This window comes from Hyperolius riggenbachi, chromosome 5, assembly GCF_040937935.1.
Source record: "Hyperolius riggenbachi isolate aHypRig1 chromosome 5, aHypRig1.pri, whole genome shotgun sequence".
In the NCBI taxonomy this organism is placed as follows: domain Eukaryota; kingdom Metazoa; phylum Chordata; class Amphibia; order Anura; family Hyperoliidae; genus Hyperolius; species Hyperolius riggenbachi.
The window spans coordinates 80,411,297-80,435,999 of NC_090650.1; the positions used below are offsets into that span (position 1 = coordinate 80,411,297).

At 43.5% G+C, this 24,703-nt stretch overlaps 1 protein-coding gene across 2 annotated transcripts in view; it reads left to right on the forward strand.

The window, feature by feature from the left end:
- Window positions 1–24,703, forward strand: part of PRKAG2 (protein kinase AMP-activated non-catalytic subunit gamma 2) — a 421,795-nt gene that overhangs the window by 124,529 nt on the left and 272,563 nt on the right. The window contains exon 1 of one of the 2 annotated variants that reach the window (XM_068235914.1): window positions 403–421. The exons of the other annotated variant lie outside the window; for it this stretch is intronic. The gene's annotated coding sequence lies outside the window, so the exon portion shown is untranslated. Of the gene's footprint in view, window positions 1–402; window positions 422–24,703 lie in introns of those variants that run through there. 2 annotated transcript variants of the gene reach the window in all.

Consider the following 24,703-nt stretch of genomic DNA (forward strand, 5'->3'; position numbering starts at 1 on the left):
AAACCTTCTCCAATCACGTGTACGGAGAAAAGTAGGGGAGATTAATCACTAATAAATTTTAATCATTCCATCCCAGACCTGAAAATCACATAGCAGCTCTTGTTTTAACCTGTGCAATCCAGTACAGGCTATCAATTGAGCAAGACTGAAATCGTGCAGTGAAGGGATTAAATATCGCCTGTGTAATCGTAGGGGCATTCTGAGCAATAGCTTTGTGTATGCCTTCATTATAGCGTTCGTTTAAGAATAGCCACACCCATCAGAAGCGTGTCACCTGTAATGTTTACTGATAACAGCTGACTGCTGGTATGTAGGAAGCCGTGTGTAAAGACAGCCAGTACAGTATCTGTGCTCCTCCAGGTCTGTCATGGAAACACTTAGCACAGGATTCCTAAAGGAAAAGGAGCTCTTTCGTAAACAAGTAAGTAGCGCAGCAGCCAGTGTATGTTAATATTGAGGTTCTGTTACACTAAGGACTTGTAACAGGCCAGCGTGTCTGTAGTAAGAGTTAACACTGTGCAGGTTGCTGTGTCCATGTAACAGGATCTTCTACTAGCCCTGATACATTTTTGGCTTGGGGTTGGGTGGTTAGAGCTCACCGCCTGTAATACACTCAGACACTTGAGCCATCCACTTCCTTCTTTTTGTACTTGGTAATGGGAACTAGAACACACACCCGGCATTGATGCCCATCTGTTGCAGACATAATAATGCAAGCAGGGCAGACAGTGCAATGATTCACTCCCGGAGCCCTGATTTCTTCCCATAGACATCGCCAGTTATCCTAGAGAAGATTTCTGCTCAGTAAGTCCTTTTCTCCTTATGCAGCACAGCAGCTGTGCAGCCAGTGATCGTCTTCCTAAAGGGTGAGTGTGCTGTGGAGCTTCTTCTCGTTTTTAAGTTGCTAAGCAAATGTTAAATGAAACCTGTCATTTCCTTCACCAACATACGCAATAAGCTATACTATGTAGGGTATGCTTCTCACAACATATCAATGTGTTTCTGGTTTAATCAGTCTCCAGATATTTTACAGTAGTGATCCGATTGGTATGTCGTTTCTGCAAACAACCAATCATCTACTATTTTCCTGGAGTATAGCCTGGTACACACATCGAGTTATGACCAATTTTATCACCTTCGCTTAGTATAAGATGATTCATTCTACGAGCAGATTGTGTACCTTATACTACATGGAGGTGGGAAAATTGGTCAGTGATTGGCCAATCATATTTGGAAGCGTGTACTAGGCTTAAATGTCTTTGGGTGCATACATGCATCTAATTTTGACTGACCAATGTTTGGTCAGTTTCACCACTTCCGTGTAGTAGGAAAGCTTACCTACACAATCTGTGCATAGTATTAAAAATACATTGGCCTTCATACTACTTGGAAGTAAAAAAAATTGGCCAGTCATTGACCAATGAAAATTGCATGTGTGTATCCACCCTTTCCCCTTCCCCTCATGTTACTCTTTTGAGAGCTACAGCAATCAGCAAGTCCCCCTCACTGTTGAGCCTGCTGTCAGGTATTCTTTTGAACCCAAGTTCAGAAAGTCTATTCGAATGCATTATACATTTTACAAAAATCGTTTTAGTTTTTGAAATTCAAAATAAACTTGTTTCTTTGCACCAAAATAAGATTCATTTACAGATGAGATTTTTTTTTAAAAAGTGGTCATATTTTAAAAAGTGGAAAACCAAAGTTTTAACTGCTGACTACAATGGCATTGTCTAATAACAGTGTACATGTGTTTATGGCCAGAGATGGAATAAGTACATAGAAAGAATCCACATATACATGGCCAATTTTGTATGTTACCTTTAAATTGGTGCAACACTGAAAAGCTGACCTTGTTCTGAGTTCTGGTTCTCACTGACTTAGTGGGTTATTTAAAGGGAACCAGAGCCGAAGCTCGGGTTCAAAATCTGATACTTACTATGAAGAAAGGGAAGCCTCAGGATCCAAATGAGGCTTCCCTCGGTTGTCGCAAGCCCCCCGTTGCTGAGCACCGCTCCCTGTTGCTGAGTGCAGCCCCCCTTCACATCAGGGCTGTGCAGCTCTCTTCCTGGATCAAGTGCATGTAATAGCCGTGCGAGCATGCGTGGATGGATTGTCGGCTATTGTGTGCATGTGATCCATGAAGAGGAGCTGCGTGGCCCCGATGTGATTAGTTACCATGTATTGTCGCTAATCTTCCAGGGGCCGCGCTCAGCAACAGGGAACCACGGAGTAGCGAGGGAAGCCTCAATAGGATCCGGAGGCTTCTCTTAAAGTGGACCCAAATTAAAAATACAAGATTTCAGAAATGAAAGCTATTTTCTAAATTATAATAATAAATAGCAGCCTTTTTTCAGCTGCATGATGACAAATATACAATATTTTACATTTATTGGAGGAACCCCTCCCTTCCTTTCATATTGCCGGGACAGAATCCGACAGACTGGTGGAGTAGCAGGTGTCCAGCAAAGGAGGAATTGCTAATGGCTGCCACCGGTATAACCCTAGTTATGAAAAGAGAAGGGTGAAAAGCATACACTGAAATGCTCATAGGCTTGAAGGAGTGTTTATTTATCTTTGTATGTGTCAGAGTGGTACAACTAAATATTTAGAATTAAAAAAATGTTTGGTTTGGGTCCGCTTTAAGGTAAGTATCTGATTTTGTACCCAAGCCTTGAGCATTCTGCGTGTGCGCAGTAGTGATTTCCCGTACTGTGCATGTGCAGACTGTTGTTGTGCACAGGAGCACAATGCAGAGGCACGTGGCCGGATAGTTTTGAGGGGGTTGCCGCTGCTGGCTGGAGGTTCGTGGAAGCATGGCACAGGCACAGAACAACAGCAGGGGCTGCAAGAAGCCCTAGGAAAGTTAAACTGCTTTTTTTTTTAAGCTCAAAGGAGTACTGTAGGGGGGTAGGGGGAAAAAAGAGTTGAACTTACCTGGGGCTTCTAATGCTTCCCAGCTGATGTCCTGTGCCTGCGCAGCCACTCACCAATGCTCCAGTCCCTGCTTCAGTCGGAAAACCAATGCGCCTGCGCGGCCATGTCCTCGCTCCCGCTGACCTCACTAGGAGCGTACTGCGCAGGCACATACATGTTGGGTCTGCGCAATACCCTCCTGGTGACGTCAGTGGTAGCAAGGGCACGGCCGCGCAGGCGCAGTGGTTTGCCAACTTTAAAGTCGGAAATTCTGAAAGTGAACCGGCAGGGGACCGGAGCATCGGTGACTGGCGGCGCGGGCACAGGGTGTCTGCGCGGGACCATTAGAAGCCCCGGTTAAGTTCAACTCTTTTCCCCCCTACCCCCTACAGTACTCATTTAAGATTTCCTTTAAAGTGTACCCGAGACGAAGCTCGGGTACAAAATTAGATACTTACCTAGAGAGAGAAGCCTCAGGATCCTGTTGAGTCTTCCCTCTCTAATCTACTGTCGCCCTTTAACAATTTTTTCTTTCTTGAACAAAAAAGATTTCCTTTAACAAAATAAAAAGAACAAGGTATAACTTCAAAGCACATTGTCCCAAGGGCAAGTTGAAGGGCAGGTTTCCCCAGGAAAAGTGACATGCTTTGCTGAGTGCATATCCCCAGAATAGCTGAGCAACACTGTCTTCATGTTCTATTCATCACAGTGACAGCGATCCTTAGCTGAAATAAATGCAAGAGTTTCACTTACCTGGGGCTTCGACCAGCCCCCCGCAGCCATCCTGTGCACAGTCCCCTGCAGCGGCTTACTTTCGTTTCTGACCAGTAATCAGTAGGCGTCCACTGCCCCTCTGTGGCCCTTGCCACGTGCATTTTCGTACGCATTCACATCAGCGAACGCGTCCTGTGCAAGCACAGTAAGCAACAACCTCTTACTAGGTCTGTGAGAACCTCTTACTGTGTACTGCGTCTGACATGAACGCTTACGAGGATACGAGTGGCGCAGTGGACCGCTGACTGAGTATTTGGCAGAAACGAAAGTAAACTGCGGCGTGGGAACGGAGGATCGGTTCGGCACGTCACGGGCACAGGACAGCTGTGGGGAGCTGGTCGAAGCCCCAGGTAAGTGAAAATGTTGAATTTTTTTTCAGTTTAGGATCACTTTAAAGCACAAGTTAAAGGAAACATCCAAGCTCACTAAAAAATACAAAATCCACTTACCCGGGACTTCCTCCAGCCCCTGGCAGCCGTCCTGTGCCCTCGCCGCAGCTCCGGCCGACGTCATCAGCATCGCACTAAGCAGGCGCAGAACTACTGCGCCTGCGCAGCACAATGCTGATGAAGTTGGCCGGACTACGTGACCCGCGCCGTGGAGCGCAGAAGGGGCTGACCAGGAAGCCGACCTCGCCAGGTCGGCTTCTGCAGCGCGGGACAACAGGAGGCACCGGAGCTGCGGCGAGGGCACAGAACGGCTGCCAGGGGCTGAAGGAAGCACCAGGTAAGTGGATTTTTTTTTTTGTTTTTTTTAGCTTGGACCCTCACTTTAAAGCAAACCTGAGACGAAAAAAAACCTTATATAATGTTGTATGTGTAGTACGGATAAGGAATAGAACAATAGTAGCAAAGAAAAGAGTCTCATATTTTTTATTTTCAGTTATAAAGGCTTTTTTTAGATAACATTGCATCATTCTGTCATAGTTGCAGTTTTAAAACCAAACTCTGTGTTTTAAACTACAAATCAGAGCAGAAATAATGACCCTTTCAACTTCTCTGCAGTAAAACCTTATCTCAAGCTGTTTCACTGTTTCTTTGCTGTATACGTGTTTCAGAAAACAGGATTGTATTGGACCCAGTGAGTTAAATAGCTCAGAGAAGTTGTTTTGCATAGATAAAAACTGTAAGTTTCTTAACTCTTCCTGTACTGGAAGACAATATGAGACTCTTTTCTTTGCTACTAATATTCCTTAGTTGTACTACACATACAATTCATTGTATCATAGGTTTATTTTTGCTGCAGGTTTGCTTTAAAGGACAACTGAAGTTAGAGGGATATGTCGGCTGCCATATTTATTTCCTCTTATGCAATACCAGTTGCCTGGCTGTCCTGCTGATCCTCTGCCTCTAATACTTTTAGCCATAGACCCTGAACAAGCAAGCAGCAGATCAGGCGTTTCTGGCATTATCAGAGCTGACAGATTAGCTGCATGCTTGTTTCTGGTGTTATTCAGACACTACTGCAGCCAAATAGATCCACAGGACTGCCAGGCAGCTGGTATTGCTTAAAAGGAAATAAATATGGCAGCCTCCATATATCTCCCACTTCAGTTTTCCTTGAAGGTGCAGTAATGGTATATGCATGTAATAAACATTATTTAAATTATGTAGACTTTTTTTTATAACAGAATTGTAGTTTAACTTTTTTGCCGGACTATTAGGCTCTGGCTTTGTGGAGCGTGATTCAGGTCTCCGGGGTTTGCCAGACCTCAAATTACACCTCCCTCCGAGTTGCGACAACTCAGAGGGGGAATAGTGCTTTACGCCGCTGGGTATTTGAGCAGCAGCAGGGTGAGCCTTCATTCAGCTGACCCTTCGCCCAGCTCACAGGCGTGTACACATGCGTACACCTCTAGTGGCAACTCTGCTCTGCATACCAGCTGCATTCTTCTGCATTTTTATTATTATTATTGTTGATTTATATAGCGCCAACATCTTACGTGGCCTGTTTTGTAAGGGTCCTCGCTTGATGAGGTCATACTGCAACACCCTTCCGTCAGGATTTCCTTTGAACCATAATCTCTGCGTCATGTCACTAAATGAGAATCTCACACTCTACTCACTGTCTCATGCCATCTTTAGTGAGAGGAGACAGTGATTAAAGAGTAAAAGAGTAAGATCCTAAGGACAGTTGAGTAACATGAGACAGTGATTAGAGCAGGGGTCTCAAACTCGCGCCCGCGGGCCATTTGCGGCCCTCGGTACAATATTTTGTTGCCCGCGCCGGCAAAAGCGACACGGAAGCGAACTATTTTACCTTATAGTTCGCTTCAGTGCTCCCAAGTAATCCACCGCATCCCCGCAGCTAAACGAGGGCTGCAGAGCCCCCAAATCCCCCGGGCAAACATCCACGACTGCACTGAGGGGCAGAGCTTCCAGCTGTAGCTCTGCCCCTCCTGACGTCAATCGCCGCACGGATCGCCGCCTCTCCCCGCCCCTCTCTGTGAAGGAAGAGTGAGAGGGGCAGGCAGAGGCGGCGATCCGCCGCGATTGACGTCAGGAGGGGCAGAGCTGAAGCTGAAAGCTCTGCCCCTTCCAGGAAATGCCGGCGGATTGCCCCCCGAGCAATTTGGGGGCTCTGCAGGCCTCGTTTTGCGGCGGGGACACAGTGGATTACTTGTAATGGGAGCACTGAAGCGAACTATAAGGTAGGACACTTCATGTTCAGAAGAAATAATTAAAACTGTTAATAATGACATTTGAGGACTTTTTTTGTGAAATCCCTTATGTGGCCCAGCCTCATCCTGACTCCTGCGGCCCCCAGGTAAATTGAGTTTGAGACCCCTGAGTTAGAGTGCAAATTCTAAAGACAGTCAGTGACATTACACAGGGATTAGAGTTCAAAATTCCGTATATTCCAGCGTATAAGACGACTGGGCGTATAAGACGACCCCCCCTCCCCCCACAACTTTTCCAGTTAAAATATAGAGTTTGGGATATACTTGCCGTATAAGACTACCCCTCTTCCAACGCACACTAAATAAAAAAAAAAAATCATATACAGGTGCTATGTGTGAACAGATATTGGTGCTGTACTGTATGTGGTACCCAGTATATAACAGTATATAGGCGAATGACTATTTGGATTGGTCAGCTCTACCTGTCTCTAAGCGGATTGGTCAGCTCTCCTGTCTCCTTGTTTATCAGAGTGGTATGGAAGAATAGATTGCGCTGTGCCCATAAAACACGCCTCTTTCATCCTTCTGGCCCACCCTTATATCCTATTTACCTCCTCCTCTTCATCTCAGATCTCGCACATGTTCGCCTGCGCCGCTTCACTACAGTCCTCAGCAGCGAGATCTGAGAGTCAGTAACAGGATAGGGCATATCACCCGGCATCAATGACACCTGGCGTATAAGATGACCCCTGACTTCTCAGAAGATTTTCAAGGGTTAAAAAGTAGTCTTATACGCCAGAATATACAGTATTTTACTTGGTGGTGTGGTCTGTGTGGAGAGGCGGAGTTTAGAGGCAGTAGAATGCCTGTGCGTAGGCTCCTAAGTTGTAAATCCGGCCCTGGTATTGGCATAATCACATTTCTGCGCTGTAATGGATCACGTTATTGTAATACACTTTCTACAGTGCGTTTTTGGGTAACACATGCAAAATGTCGATCACCACTCAGCCGTGCTATGAGATTGTCCAGAAAGCTGGCGTTTTGGTTTTAAGCTCTTTTTCCCACGTGAAGTGAGTCCGGCAGACCGGCACAGTATTGCAGCCACACAAAGTAGCTTACTTAATAAGGCAAAGAACAAAGCATAATAAGCCAAGCCTGCTAATGAGCAATTATATTTCATTGTTCTCACTGTGTTGGGCTGAAGAAGTGTCATAAAGGACAGCTGCTGCAGATAGATACCCCATTTATATTCATTGTGAATAATGTTACATTCATTTGCAAGTAATAAGTATGGGATAGATCTGACTCTGCATCAGAACAACCAGCCTGTCACTTTCTGAAAAATTAACAGAAACCAAGGCTAAACCAGGTGACACTGATAAGTTCCACCGGTTGTTAAGATACTTTCCTTTCTATCTCTAGGTTTTTAAAGAGAACCCGAGGTGTGTTTAAAGAATGTTATCTGCATACAGAGGCTGGATCTGCCTATACAGCCCAGCCTCTGTTGCTATCTCAAACCCCACTAAGGTCCCCCTGCACTCTGCAATCCCTCATAAATAACAGCCATGCTGTGAGGCTGTGTTTACATCTGTAGTGTCAGTCTCAGCTGCTCCCCCGCCTCCTGCATAGCTCCGGTCCCTGCCCCCGTCCCTTCTCTTCAATCAGCAGGGAGGGAAGGGATGCAGGCGGGGACTGGAGTTCTGCAGGAGGCGGGAAGAGCAGCAGACTGACATTATAGAGATAAACTCAGTCAGCTCTGACAAGCTGTTTGTCAGCAGCATGGCTGCATTTTATGAGGGATTGTAGAGTGCAGGGGGACCTTAGGAGGGTTTGGGATAGCAACAGAGGCTGGGCTGTATAGGCAGATCCAGCCTCTGTATGCAGATAATATTCTTCAAACCCACCTCGGGTTCTCTTTAAATGTTCAGAGTTCTTAAAGGGAACCGAGTACAATTATTTAAAATAAACACATGATGCACCTGCAAATGAATATTACATACTTACCTCACCGTCAGTTCCTCTCAGAAGCTCTCCATTTTCTTCTAACAAGGATCCCTTCCGGTTCTAACAGGATTTTGTTAGAATTGAAATATGTCAGTTGCCGTCAGTTATACTGTATATCAGTTGCTGTCAGATATAACTGAAAGGACAATTGATCTGAAAGGTAATGTCCATGTTTCCCTATTGCTCTTCTTTTCTTCTTGTCTGTCTTTGTCTTTTTTTTTACTCTAAAGTCTAAATTATCACTTATGTTTACCTCTTAATTGTCTCAGTTGAGCACTCTTCAACTCCTACGGCCGCCCCCCCCCCCCCCCCCCCCAATAAGTACATAGAAGATGAAAAGGGACTCTTGGAAGAATCTTCTTATTTCTTAATGCATAGCCTGAAATGCTGGTGAGTGCAACAGGCATATTGAGCTTCAAGCTGTTATTGAGCAGTTGCTCTTTGGAGATATAAGGCTGTTCATTTTCCACTGAGCAGTTAGCAGTGTGGTTTCAGATGTCAAATTTCACAGCTTTTAGGATGATGCAACTTGGTTACTGTATATGTATAATGTATGAAATGTGCAGGGGCATTACTTTCCATTAGAGTCTGCGATTAAAAGAGAACTCTGCTGGATATTGAATAGGGGTAGTATTGTTAATTAAAAATATAACATAATAAAAGTGCTTATTGTTTTACAATATTAATTTATAAATGATTTAGTCAGTGTTTGCCCGTTGTAAAAACTCTTCTCCCCTGATTTACATTCTGAAATGTATCACAGATGGCAGCATCTTGCCAGGTGATCTCTGTGGAATGTTCATTTCCTGAGAGTTCTAAAGCCAGTACAAAATATACAAAGAAGAAATGAAAAAATGTGCTAAAAAAAATTGGCCTGGAGCACTTGCAAGTCTCTAAATAAATCGGCTGCTAAAGTATTAAGAGAAATCAGCAACTGCAGTTTTCTTTTAAAGAGAACCTGCACTGAACATAAAAAGTCAAAATAACCATACACAGGTCATACTTACCTCCCGTGTAGTCTACTACTCAATCTCTTTCTCCTCTCCTGTGTCCTGTTTGTCCACTGTGATCAATGGAATTCTCCGTCTTCCATTTTGAAAATGGCCATAACCCCATAACAGCTTCCTGGTCAGCACATGGTTAAACTGTAATATCGCCCACTTGAGCCACAGGGAAGCATACAGTTGGTAACTGACAGCTGCTGATGTATAACTGACAGCAACTGGTGTATTTCAGTTCTGACAAAATATTGTCAGAACTGGAAGGGATCACTGTAAGAAGAAAATGGTGAGCTTCTGAGAGGAACTGACGGTGAGGTTAGTATGTAATATTCATTTGCAGCTACGCATGTGTTTATTTTAAATAATTTTACTCGATTCAGGTTCCCTTTAAACAAAAGTCCACATCAGTTTTTACTTGGAGATTTTTTGGCTTTTTCAGAGTAGATGTCATGCTGCAGAGATGAACCACATATCGCCAGTGTGTTTGGAATGATCAAACATGCTTCTGATGAATAATCTGTTATTAGGACACCTACAGAGACAACGGTGCTCTTTGATTTTTTTCTAGAATATCGAATGATTCATACCCTAAAAAGCAAAGTCTGGAGCCATATGAAGGTTGCGCATATCTCCTTTATTTCTTCCATAAACACAGTAACTGTGTCCTGTCCCTGAAAGTTTTTTTGTGGCAGATCACAGAAGGACAGATGGAGATCACTTTATAAAACACATTTTTATTTATCTTCTTCTGTGAAAACAATCTTATTTTTCTTCTGTACACTTGTTTTTTTCTCTGTTATTTTCTACTTTGTTTTGACCATCACACGTTTTGTTTTGCTGTTCTGTGGATTGAAATCATTCCAAAGCACTTTCCTCTGAACTTGGTGACCTGTGTTGTGGCACTGCATGCTTACTGTCATTGCTGCAGCAAAGACAAACATATTCCTAATGAGTCAGGGAACTTTCCCATTGTACCTGTGACAAATATTAAATCCCAGCTGCTAGGCCTGTATAGAGCTTGGATTCCTCTGCGTGTAAGCTCTTTGGTTAGCTGATACCAGATAAAACACTTTTAAAGTGGACTTATGCTATAGTAGACAAAATGAAAAAAAAAAAAAAAAAACATTTGTTAAAGCAGCAGGGTCAGCCATACTATCCCAGGAAAAAAAAACACATAAATAATTGGATAAATACTTGTTCTACTTACATAACATATATATTGTACAGTGGCGTAGCTAAGGAGCTGTGGGCCCCGATGCAAGTTTTACAATGAGGCCCCCCAAGCACTCTATACATTACAATTGATATGGCACACCAAAACCTGCCAATGTCAACCACATTGTCAGAGGTGCAAGAAGGGGATGGGAGACAGTTTGTTAATGATTATCACTATTCAAAGTATCTATAGAAGTGATTATTGTGAGCACAGGATCAATAGAGAGCTCGTACTGTAGTTGAGGGAGGGCCCTTCGGGGCCCCTCTGGCCCAAGGGCCCCGATGCGGTCGCAACCTCTGCCCTCCCTATTGCTACGCCCCTGATATTGTAGTAGCAGTAGGGTACTACATGGATGATCTTCGTGTCACTGCCCTGAAGAGCGGCTTCAAAACGTCAAATGACCGATTAATAGCAAAAACAAAATTTATAAATTGGTTCAAAGCTGTGGAGAAGGGTTTGAATAAGGACAACAACTTTCTATATTGGTATGAGATTGATGATATATGAACTGTCTCAGCCACTCTAGCTGAACTTGTGAACTAAGAATTTACGATACCTCTGGGTCAATCCTAATACCAGGTCTGTGAGCAATGGAGTAAACAAGGATCCTTATCTTACCACATTTAGATGGTCTGTTTGTATTAAGGCATCTTAATGACGTATTTATGCTTGAAAAAAATATCTGTTTTCCCTTTTGATGTTGCATGTATATAAGCTGTCTGTACCACCAGCTTGCAAACTAACAGGCTGTAAACCTGATGAAGGCTGCAAGGCCGAAAGCTTGTTTATTCTTATTCATTTGTAGTTAGCCAATAAATGGTATCATCCTGATTTAAAACTTCTTGCATATATATTGTACTGTCCACGTTTTGATTTCAGTGAATCTTAAATAGTAAATAAAGAGAAAACTGTTCCAGGCATGTTCCATCTTTACTGCCTCTAGCTGAAGCCAATCCTGATGTAATTTCCTCCTTACTATTTTTTTGCCTAGAAACTGCACTGTCATATCTAGCTTGCTTTGTAAACATATGTGAGCGCGGCCTAGATTGTATTTCAGCAGCTTCTGCAGAGGGGTGAGGTGTATTTCCTTTCTCAGCCTCATGTCACACTAAACTTCTCCAGCCAATCAGTAAGGAGCAGGAATGTGGGAGGGGAGATAACAAGCTTTCCTCTCCCCGGCAATGTACCAGAATAGAGCTAGGCAGACTGAGATAACATTCATTACAGCAGACACATTTATGATTATATTGGCATGCTTGCAATGCATACTGAATGTAGGCTACATAATGTACACAGAGTAGTGGGTAAATGGAATTTGATTTTGTGGCGGACAATCCTGCTGTAGGCATTCTCAGCTCGGAGCTCCAGATAGAAAAATAAACTGTTAATCTTGTGACCTTTGAACTTTGTCAGATCTAGGAGCCAATCATGTGTTTCTTAGTCACATGATTACTGTGGGAAATAATCATGATATGAAACCACCTGAATCAATTGAATCAGGGGTCCAAATTTAATGGGCGTCACCGGGGACATCTTAACCCCCTTGGCAGTATGATGCGGTGCCATTTTTTGCATGTTTTCAGACCCTAAAACCTGGAAACAAATCATGCTGCTATGGAGATCTGCAGCAGCCCCAGCAATCACTCACCTCCCTGGGCTCTAGAGCTGGAGTTTTCCCTCCGTCCTCCAGGTGGCGCTGTAACCCTAGAGTGAGATTGCCGTTTGTCGTCATGACGACAGACGCTAATCTCACCAGGGGGAAGCAGAGCCTCGGAGGAGGAGAAGAAGAATGGCGGCCGGCATTGTGATTTTTTTTTGGGGGGGGGGGGGAGTCTTTAGCTGACACCCTAGGATTCTTCTTCACCTCATTGAGCATTCTGCGCTGTGCTCTTGCAGTCATCTTTACTGGACAGCCACTCCTAGGGAGAGTAGCAGCAGTGCTGAACTTTCTCCATTTTTAGATAATTTGTCTTACCATGGACTGATTAACAGCAAGGCTTTTGGAGATACTTTTAGAACCCTTTCCAGCTTTATGCAAGTCAACAATTCTTAATGGTAGGTTTTCTGAGAGCTCTTTTGTGTGAGGCATCATTCATATCAGGCAGTGCTTCTTGGGAAAAGCAAACCCAGAACTAGTGTGCGTTTTTTATAGGGCAGAGCAGCTGTAGCCCACACCTCCAATCGCCTCTCATTGATTGGACTCCAGCTGGCTGACACCTCATTCCAATTAGCTCTTGGAGATGTCATTAGTCTATGGGTTCACATACTTTTTCCACCTGCACTGTGAATGTTTACATGGTGTATTCAATAAAAACATGGAAACATTTAACTATTTGTTTGGTATTAGTTTAAGCAGACTGTGATTGTCTATTGTTGTGAAGATCAGATAACATTTTATCACCAATTTGTGCAGAAATCCATATAATTCCAAAGGGTTCACATACTTGCTATTGCTACTGTATATGTGTCTCCCTCTAGTATGCTGGAAACTTAAAGGGAACCAGAGATGAACGTTTCACACAAAATAAACATATCAGCTGATAGCTTGTAAAGAATAAATGCTCTACCTGATAATTTTGCCGCTCTGGTGTGCCTTTTTTAGTGTTTTTTATCCATTATTGCTCCAGGAAAAATCAAATATGGCCACCGGCTCATATCCCTTCTCCTTCCGGGTTATGAGTTGTTCTGGATGTGCTGTCTAGGCTGTATGAGACTAGGCTGCTATCTAGGCTATATGAGAAAGGCTGCTGCAGCCTTTCATCTGTGTGCTTTCATTTTGGTATGATGTGCAGCTGCCTGTAGGAAGTGTCTCTCATAGGAATGAAACTGCAGTCATCATCATTATCTAGTGCACACAGAGCACACAGGGATCATATTGCAGCCACACTTGTCTGTTCAGAGCTTCTCTCTCAGCAGGAGCAGCCCCTCCTATGTCATCACAGCTCTCAGTATGCAAAGCAGGAAATCTGAGCCAGGAGGGGGCAGGCTTGGGCTTGAAAAGACTCCACAAAAGAGTGACTCGGCTATAATGATTCCAGGTCAAACCTAGACTGAGCCAGTCGGGGATTCTTATTACAGCTGATAATAGACTAATTAAGCAGATAAGAATGAAACACATTTTTTTAATTTTTTTTTTTTTAAAATCATGTAGCGAGCCAAGGGCTCGCTACATGATAGCCGCTAAGCGGCGGCATCCCCCCACCCACTCCGATCGCCTTCGGCGATCAGAGTATGCAGGGAATCCCGTTGAGAACGGGATTTCCTGCAGGGCTTCCCCGGTCGCCATGGCGACGGGGCGGGATGACGTCACCGACGTCATGGACGTCGGGACGTCATAGGGAATCCCGATCCGCCCCTCAACGCTGCCTGGCACTGATTGGCCAGGCAGCGCAGGGCTCTGGGGCGGGGGGGGAGCGACTCGGCGCGGCGGATTGCGGCGGATCGGCGGCGAGCGGCGGCGATCGGAAGTTACAAGCAGCTAGCAAAGTGCTAGCTGCTTGTAACAAAAAAAAAATTATGCAAATCGGCCCAGCGGGGCCTGAGATATCCTCCTGCGCAGGTTACCCCGAGCTGAGCTCGGGATAACCGGCAAGGAGGTTAAGAGATACTGATCACTTAGTTATCAGGTGCTTTGTATTACCTGCTTACTGCTGCTCCTAAAATCTTTTTCAGCAATAGGATGTTCTCCTTCAGCGATAGGCTGAGCAATAGGGCTGCTTTTTATAGCATGACTGTTGTGGTACGACACATACCCTAAGTACTTTGTTTACAATGAAGTGAAAAAAGGTTAAGGTGAACTCAAAATAGTGATCTATATGCATCAACATAGGAATGTTTGTGTAAACTCACTTGTTAACAGCAATAATAGAACAAAATGTACTAGGGGATCTTCCAGTGGTTGGTTTGGTGACAGTAGACAGCAACTTGAAGGACGAAGACAAGATTACAAGACACAGAAAATTACCTGAAATATTCCATAATTCCTTTTTTTTTTACTGTTGCACAGAGAAAAATTTAGAGCCTGTCTGGTTGTTACTGCTGTCTGGGTCTCCAGCGGAAAGATTTTGAATCACTTCCAAGCCACACATGTCAAAAAGTTTGAGAAATCCTTCTGAAAGGGCCGGGTCCAACCAGCAATTCCAAATTTGCAATTGCTAAGCATTTATTAATTTGTTCAAATTATTTTGAAGCGATTTTTCAAAGTGATTTTGAAGAATTGTGCAATTTTGCAGCATTACTTTGAGCACAAGTGCTCAGAAAATGCTGCAGGCAACGTGTTTGCGATTAAATGCAACTGTAGTGCAGGAGTGTTCAAGCTTTTTTAGGCCAAGGGCCCTATCCCTTTTCATTAGATTGCTAGGGGACCAAACTAGCAAAATTAAACTAAATTTTTGCTGATTGCTGTTAGTTACACTGTGCCTGTGACATTTTGTCAAATAAAACATTCCCACGGGAAATTACTCATACAACATAGCACAGTGGCAGCTGCTAATCGGTGGCTGTTGCTGCTGCTGGCACAGTGGCAGCTTCTAATGAATGAGTGTTACTGCTGCTGACCGCTGCATGCGCATCGGAGCTACTGCCTTTAGAGAGAGCTTTGGGGCCATCACCAATTCTTTCGGGGGCCTCACTTTGGACATGCCTGCTGTAGTGCAATCATCCCTGTAGGGTTTCACTGAGCTGTCGCCAGCAATCAACTAGCACACCAAAAACGCTGCTAGTGGGACTGGGCCCTAAGAGAGGTAAATCGAAAATAGACACCACATTTGAGATCAGGGTTCGAATCCTGTCTGGAGCCGGTTACCTATTCAGGACGGAGTCCTTTTGCAAGACTGCCTTAAGGTGGCCACTAATGGTCCAATTTCTAGTGAAAAATCATTCGACCGATCAGAAATCGGATTGGTTGTAAATAATCTCAGTTGATGGGCACAATCAATTACAAACAATTATAAAAACATCGCCGTCCGATTTTATATTCATCGAACCAGAATTTGTATTTTCTTGTTGATTGTGATAGATAGCAAATATTGGTTCGTTGATGGTGTAGTGAACGATTTCACTTCCGATCAGAATTTTTGATCGCTCAAATGATTTTTCGCTAGAAATTGGATCGTTAGTGGCTACCTTTATGCTCCAGTGCCGCCTACTGAGCGCACTCATAGTGGCTGCAGCTCTCAAGCGCTTTAAGTCCAACAGGAGAAAAGCACTATACAAATGTTAGCAGTATTAATCTACAGTAGAGACCTGGTTATCTGGAACTCAACTAACCAGCAGTGTCAACCAACCAAACACCCCCCAAACCCCCCCCCCCCCCCCCCCGTTTTTTCACTATGATTTTTAACTCTTATAACAATCTCCGCACAGCCCCTCACCCCCTCTCCCAATATACCTCTAACCACAGCATTGTTTACCCATTATTCACGTTAACATAACTATGCACCAAAAATCATCAGCACACATATACATTGTTCTAAGGACACGCTATCTGTCTCTGTCTTTACAGTGTACTCCTATCTGTTTATTGCCTGAGGAAGCGGGAATATACCCGTGAAACGCGTTGCAGTTCTGTTCATGGAGTATGTGAATAAATTGTCTTTATCTTAAGCGACAACATCGAGTCTATTTCTGAGTGGCCAGTCCACCGCCGCCACCCGAATATTTTAAACATTTTAGCATATTTTATCCTTTTGGCGCCTTTGTACATCTACTTGTCAAGATATCCACCCTTGGTGGTTGGAAGGGTGACAAACCCTCCTTTCCTTCTTCAGAGAGTGACATCTTAATCCTGAGTGGGGACAGGTCTAATCTTCCCACCTGCCTATATAGTGGTTGCCTAAACGGTAACCCATGTTTGTAAGTATAATACTTACTCCACACTAATTCTCCCTGATCCAAAACATACTACACTATATTGGGCTCTCGGTTTCTCTGTTTTTTCTTAGACTTTTTTGTGTTCTCAGCTGTGCTTAAATACTGGATTCCAGGGCCCCCCAAAGTTAATATACACTTTCAATTACTATATTTTAACATTTAATACAGAGTTCATGGAATTTATTTACAGTGGTGTATAGCACTGTGTTAGCCAGACCTAGAAGAGCCAGAGGTGCCTGGCTCTTCTACTGACCACATATGCTATTGCTCCGTTGTTATTGCCTGATGAAGCGGGATCAAACCTGTGAAATGCGTTGCAAATAAAATATATTGACTGTCTTTACTACAGTCGTTGTGTGTCTACATGGAGGATGTAAGTCCACCACTACCTCCTCTATTTACCAAGAATTTGTTTTTTAAGCTCATTTAGCTTCCTTTTATCCTTTTGGCGCCTCTGTTCTCCTGCATACTATTTTTAACATTGAGTCTCAAGCAACCAGAAAGCACAGTTATCTGGCATCCGGCAATCCCAGTCGGTGCATGATAAGGGTCGGTTCACACTTGTTTCAAAACCTTATCCGTGGCTCCGTTTTTTTGCTCTGGACAAAAAACGGAGCCACGGATCCCAATGTTAAAAATAGCAGCCGTCTTCATATCTTCCCACACTTCAAAAAACGGATCAGTGGGCTCCGTTTTAGAAAACTGAATGGAGAGTCCGGATTTTGCAGATTTTCACAGAGCCCGGATGCCTGCGGAGGCAATGACAGGCAACACAAAAGGATCTCCCTATACACAGAGAACCTTTGCACACAAAACAGATGCCAAAGCAGATTGTAATAGTTGAGGGCTCTTTTCTACTGATAATGTCGATTGCAAACACACTGCGATCTGATCATGATTTTTCTACTTTTACACTGAGTGGTTTCCCGTGCATTTCAGTGCAGTTTTTGTTGGACTGTAAATGTATGTGCGGTGATTGCATTTTTTTCTGACTATTCCATTAGAAAAAACTGAAACTATGAAATTGAAAAAAAAAAACGCAAACCTGTTTTTGGTATGCAGTCTTCTTCTTTTATTGACTTTGACCCAAAGCAGAAACAATGCATCATGTATTACATTTGCGTTTGGGTAAAAATTGAATCACAACCGAATACAATGATGATCACTGTCCCATTGCAATGGACAGAGCATGGGCAAATCATGTGCAATCCAATTTTCAGAACAAAATGCAGTCATTGAAAAAGGGCCCTGACTATAGTACTTCAGCCTGGCTGTACTGAAATTGGTGCACTCCCACCCTCACAAGGAAGGGGAAGATGCACTACAATAATACAATACAATAACATTTGTTAAGCACTTTTCTCCCGTAGGACTCAAAGCGCATTGAAGAATTTCAAAGTCTGAGGTCAGCTCCTAGCAGGCTAGAGATGTTCAGTCCAAGTCCAATTTTAATCCAGTTTAAATCTCAGCCATCCAAAGTGATCCACAATTTCTGATGGACGCTAGTTGTTGCCAGAAAGGTGATAAGTAGGATTCCTCTATATTTTGGGTCCTGTCTGCCCACAGATGTATTTGAAATATCACTTAGGGAATACTGGAAAAGGAATGTTTTATTGCAGGGGTAGGGAACCTATGGCTCGGGAGCCAGATGTGGCTCTTTTGATGGCTACATCTGGCTCACAGACAAATCGGTAGGGGTTGATTCACTAAGTTATACTGCTCAAGCAGCGCAGCTTAGTGTGGCAGCGCAAATAACATTTTCAAAGTAGGCATGCTACTGCTGTAGCATGCACTACTAACTTACTCGCACTACCCCAAAACGAACGGCTGCTCCATTTGTCCCACTCTGGACCCTGTCAGGTCCACTAACTTTGCAGGACGAGATCCCCGCACTTTGATTAGCTTGACAGGCAGCCTATTTGGCCAAAGTGCGGGGATCTCGTCCTACAAAGTGAATCAACCCCCAAGTCAGCTAGCTAATTGTACAAGTTGTTAGTCATTATTCTCCTCTCTGGCTCTCGGGGAAATTGCTGATGTTGCTGAAACCCAAGAGAAGCTGAAGACGTGTCTGACACTTCCGCTGCCCGGCGGATCAACTGTATACACATCATCATGGCAACAGGGACGTGAACCCCCCTCTGCGCATGCGCACTGTCCTAGTTTGAAACATATTGTATAGCTCTCACAGAATTACATTTTATAATATGTGGCGTTTATGGCTCTCTCAGCCAAAAAAGTTCCTGACCCCTGTTTTATTGGGAAAGTGAGCTTTGGTTTTGGTAGGCAGTACTTGTCCTGAAATGGCTTAGTTTGTAGACACAATAGTTATGATTTATTTTGTTTATGTAATACAGAAGATTTTGATTTTAGCATTAGTTTGTGTGCTGTTTGTACACTGACTGGTCCTTTTAGGCAAACTAGGCAAGTAGAGTAGATGTGGACTATTCTGGCAACTTAAACATTGTTTTATCATAACTGTATTCATTTTGTTTTTGCTAAGATTTTCTATTTGTTTATTGGTGCCACAGCGTAATGTTGTCCTGTAAATCATAATAGGGTGGAAGAGAATCTAAAAATAAAGCTGTGTTTAGCTTCCTGCAAATGTTTTTATTGGGACTGTATTGTACATGTACATATTTTGCCAAGATGGGTCATATGCTGTTGTTTTTGGCTTGTAGCAGTGGTAGCTTTGGATGTTTCAGAGTTGGTGTCAATTATTAAGCACATTGTAAATAGATGTACCATATACTGATAATACTGTAAATAATCTCTTTGAACAGAATTGGGGTGGTGTAAAAAGGGTTCTGTAAATGTACAATCCTTTTAAGAACAACTACTTTTCAATAATTCTTCACAAAACTTAAAGAGAACCTGTAATGAAAAAAAAGGAAAAAATAAATTTCTACCTCGGTAGAAGGAAGCCTTTAGATTGCCATCCATCGTTCCTGCACAGGGTCCCTGTAATGGAACGCGGAAAAGCCGCCGTGTGTACTGACAGCAAGGCGGCTGATTCCGCGTCCAGCGCGGAGGTTTGCACGCGTGCGTCTGGTGTGGATGGGTCTGTTAGTTCACACAGATTGAGAAATACGCGCGCGCGCGCTGAGAGGCAGAACCTTTATGACAGCCGAGGAGGGATCAGCTGACCAGGTTGGTCAGCTGACCTCAGAGCAAGTGACTATTGGTCAATCACTGATGGGTGGTGCCGGAGAGTGCTGCTCTATATATATTCACTGCTGGTCAGTCTCAGGTTGTCTGCCGTTGCGAACACTCACGTGGAAGCACTCAGACCTTAGTCAGATACTACAGTGTGTTGGAACCAGGAGGACCTGGGAATTCACATTGAGCCTGATTACTTCTGTTTATCATTCTGTTATACTTCAGACTAGTTCCAGGGTGTCGAGACCACGGACCTCACACCCAAGATTAGGGACTTTGTGTTATCATTCTGTTGTGCTTCAGACTAGTTCCAGGGTGTCGAGACCACGGACCTCACACCCAAGATTAGGGAATTTGTGTGATCATTCTGTTATACTTCAGACTAGTTCCAGGGTGTCGAGACCACGGACCTCACACCCAAGATTAGGGATACTGTGTACCATCATATTATACTCCAGACTAGTTCCAGGGTGTAGAGACCACGGACCTCACACCTAAGACTAGGCATTGTTTGATATCTGTTATGACCTATTGCTTTTCTGACTATCCCTCTGCTTTCTGATTCGGTACCTACGCATATCTGATTATCTGTTGCCAACACTGCCTGCCTTTGGATGCCGAGTCAGCCTTCTGTCTCTGTACCTTGTCTGTCGTGTGTTGCCGACCTGGCTTGCCCGACCTTGAGAGCTATCTCTCTCCTTAAGAGATAGTCTCCAGACCTGCTAGTGACATCCACCTTCAGGTGTCATTCACTCACAGGTCCTTCCTACTTTCAGCCTGTGACTCCACCCCTTTGGAGGTCTCAGGCTGCTGGAAGGTTTTGCACTTCTCAGAAGGCAGTATCGCCCATACTGCCAAAGACCACCTGCTCCTCGGGTGGTCTTACTCAAAGTAATTACTGTTCCACCAAACACTCACACTATATAGGTGTCCAGAGGTTAGTTATACTTGGATTATCGGTGATTCTGCAGATCATCAATAATCGGGTATATATCTGTATTCTTGGTGATACTGCAGATCACCAATAATTAGATTCTCTCTGTGTGCTGACACCGATCGTTACAGTCCCACTGAACTTATCCAAAAAGAGCTTGTCAGATACTGTATGTTTGCGTGGCTGAATTCCTCTGTGTTCACAAGTGGCTTCATGCTACTGCACCATCGCGGCTACACTAATCTTTACACAGTACAGCTGTGCTATTACATATAGGGGATCGCGGCTGCGAATAAGAAGAGGATCCTGGGCCAGCATCAGTAGGGTCAAAGAGAACACAAGAGATAGAGAGCAGGTGGAGAAGAAGGAGGCATTCCACTGAGAGCCTCTGCCAGGAAGTGCAATAGCTAGTGGCCCCAGAAGACTGCAGGCTGCTGGTGCAGCAAGGCTTCTACAGACAATAGAGTGTGACTTGAAATGATCACAAGTGATCTTTGTGGGGGACAAAAGTCTACTGTCTGTATGGAGTACTGCAATAAACCTTTTGTGATGAGTCAATAGAACCCACCCTCCCCCCACAAAAAAGCCACCCACAACTGCATGTCATCACTTCCTGCCAAAGGAAAAGGTATCATTGCCTGACTTCAGGGAAAAAACGGCAAACAAATTCCTTAAGTCTCTGTAGCTTCCTGAGACACACAGAGCTCTTGATGCTTGATGTTAAGCTCACATATAGCTTTAAACTGTTGATGTCATTTTTCTTAAAGAGTGCTTAAAATAACCAGAAATGAATCTCTGATCAATTGTGCAATATAGTTGTGTTATATCCCGTTGTTTACTTAACTAAAAATAAGCTAGGAGCAGCTTTTACAGCCTGTGGTGTTTACAGACGATATCAGCAGTTCAACAGAGGAATGCTAATTAATTTCGAGGGACAGCTTCACCCTGTAGAAACAGTAGGTGCAGTTTCAAAGCACATTATTGAGGCAGGAATCAGCACAGTTCTCTACTCACATAGTAACATCAAGTCCACCAAACCCCCATACCTCAAAATCAGTCGGATATGCACGGAATACCATATACAGGATCTTCTCAAAAAATTAGCATATTGTGATAAAGTTCATTATTTTCTGTAATGTACTGATAAACATTAGACTTTCATATATTTTAGATTCAAATACACACAACTGAAGTAGTTCAAGCCTTTTATTGTTTTAATATTGATGATTTTGGCATATAGCTCATGAAAACCCAAAATTCCTATCTCAAAAAATTAGCATATTTTATCCGACCAATAAAAGAAAAGTGTTTTTAAAACAAAAAAAAAATCAACCTTCAAATAATTATGTTCAGTTATGCACTCAATACTTGGTCGGGAATCCTTTTGCAGAAATGACTGCTTCAATGCGGCGTGACATGGAGGCAATTAGCCTGTGGCACTGCTCAGGTGCTATGGAGGCCCAGGATGCTTCGATAGCGACCTCAAGCTCATCCAGAGTGTTGGGTCTTGGGTCTCTCAACTTTCTCTTCACAATATCCCACAGATTCTCTATGGGGTTCAGGTCAGGAGAGTTGGCAGGCCAATTGAGCACAGTAATACCATGGTCAGTAAACCATTTACCAGTGGTTTTGGCACTGTGAGCAGGTGCCAGGTCGTGCTGAAAAATGAAATCTTCATCTCCATAAAGCTTTTCAGCCGATGGAAGCATGAAGTGCTCCAAAATCTACTGATAGCTAGCTGCATTGACCCTGCCCTTGATAAAACACAGTGGACCAACACCAGCAGCTGACATGGCACCCCGGAACATCACTGACTGTGGGTACTTGACACTGGACTTCAGGCATTTTGGCATTTCCCTCTCCCCAGTCTTCCTCCAGACTCTGGCACCTTGATTTCCGAATGACATATAAAAGTTGCTTTCATCCGAAAAAAGTACTTTGGACCACTGAGCAACAGTCCAGTGCTGCTTCTCTGTAGCCCAGGTCAGGCGCTTCTGCCGCTGTTTCTGGTTCAAAAGTGGGTTCATGCTTCCATCTGCTGAAAAGCTTTATGGAGATGAAGATTTCATTTTTCAGCACGACCTGGCACCTGCTCACAGTGCCAAAACCACTGGTAAATGGTTTACTGACCATGGTATTACTGTGCTCAATTGGCCTGCCAACTCTCCTGACCTGAACCCCATAGATAATCTGTGGGATATTGTGAAGAGAAAGTTGAGAGACGCAAGACCCAACACTCTGGATGAGCTTAAGGCCGCTATTGAAGCATCCTGGGCCTCCATAACACCTGAGCAGTGCCACAGGCTGATTGCCTCCATGCCACGCCACATTGAAGCAGTCATTTCTGCAAAAGGATTCTCGACCAAGTATTGAGTGCATAACTGAGCATAATTATTTGAAGGTTGATTTTTTTTTTGTTTTAAAAACACTTTTCTTTTATTGGTCGGATGAAATATGCTAATTTTTTGAGATAGGAAATTTGGGTTTTCATGAGCTATATGCCAAAATCATCAATATTAAAACAATAAAAGGCTTGAACTACTTCAGTTGTGTGTATTTGAATCTAAAATATATGAAAGTCTAATGTTTATCAGTACATTACAGAAAATAATGAACTTTATCGCAATATGCTAATTTTTTGAGAAGATCCTGTACACTATACTAACAAGGACTAAATAACTAAGTACAGTTAGTGCCCTATGTTGGACCGTGTTTACTGTCATTGGTTTTTACTCTCTACAGGGATCCCTAAAGTACAATGCCAACTAAGAACCCAACTAAATCCAAAATGAATGAAATACAAATTCTGAAAGCAGTCAGTTGATAAATGAATGTACGGAGTGTATAGAAGTGATTGCTAAAGTCCACAACAGCTCTTACCTTCACACTTTGGATGTACTACATTTCCCATCACCCTTGCATTGCAGTAGAAAGTGTGTCTTCCATGTGAGGAGGTAATGAGTAAAACCATGTCCTGCTCACAGGAAACCTCTCTGTAGGAATCTGTATTGGTACACAGCTGGATTGCTTCAAGAATTTGCCCTGATCACTTTTCTGTTTGCTTTCACATATCAAGTCACTCTCAGATTTATGACAACAGAGATGTTTGCCTAGGCATAGGCATTTTCCACAGCAGGTTTCATACAAACACATATTTAGTTCTTCTTGTTCATGTTGATTGGTGAGGAAAAGAGGAAAGCCTTTCTTGAATTGAATTTGATGGATGGATGACTTCGACTTAGCCATCACAGGTTATCAGGGCATCTTCCTCACTAGGTAGCCGGTCAGTATATTCACATGGGGATTGTTGAGGGACACCTGTTACTCATGATAGATTTTCTCCCGAAACAATTGGGTGTTTGTTGTTAAAATACTGAAACCAAGGGATCAGCATGGTAGCCTGGCAATTGGCATTTTTTTTATAGGGTATAAAGATGGGAGCCTCTATATCCCTCTCAATTCAGGTTTCCTTCAGGACCCCTTTACACTGCTGCATTTTCATTGCATTGCATAATCCTTTTTTACTGCAAGGTAATTCTAAATCAATGAAAGTCTGTGGGAAATTTCAGATGCGATGCGATGCACTGGAAGCATCCGATCTGATGCAAAGTTATCAACAATTTATGGGTCAACATCTGCGGCTGTGTGTTGACTGGAAATCATGTAAGTCAATGGCGCTGCAGATATTTTAAACTGGTTTGCATTTGCGTTGCGGTGCACATGTGCGGAAGCATATTTTTTCAGTACACTTACAATTCGTATTTCCGCCACAGGAAGTGAGCCTCACTTATAGTTTGGTTCACTGCCAATAATTACATTACCGCGCATCGAAGAAGGTTTCTATAAAGCTTATTTTTGCATTGCGGTGCGATCATCCAATCGCACTGCAATCAAATGCTAGTTGCTGGTGTGAAACCCAACTCAAGAAATGGAACACTGTTTTTTTCTGTACCTGGATATCATACATGTCAAACTCCGGCCCGTGGGACAAATTTGGCCCTCAGAGCCATTCAATGTGGCCCTCAAATGGTGTCCCCAGTTTGCATTATGTTTGGCCCACTCTAGACCACCAGGGAAGCTATATTGTAGGGGAAGGCCTAGAACACCAGGTAAGCCATATGGGGGAGGTAGGAGGAAAGCACTAAACATCAGGGAACTGTATAGGGGAGGGAGGACCACTAGACACCTGGGAACTTTATAAGGGAGGAAGATAG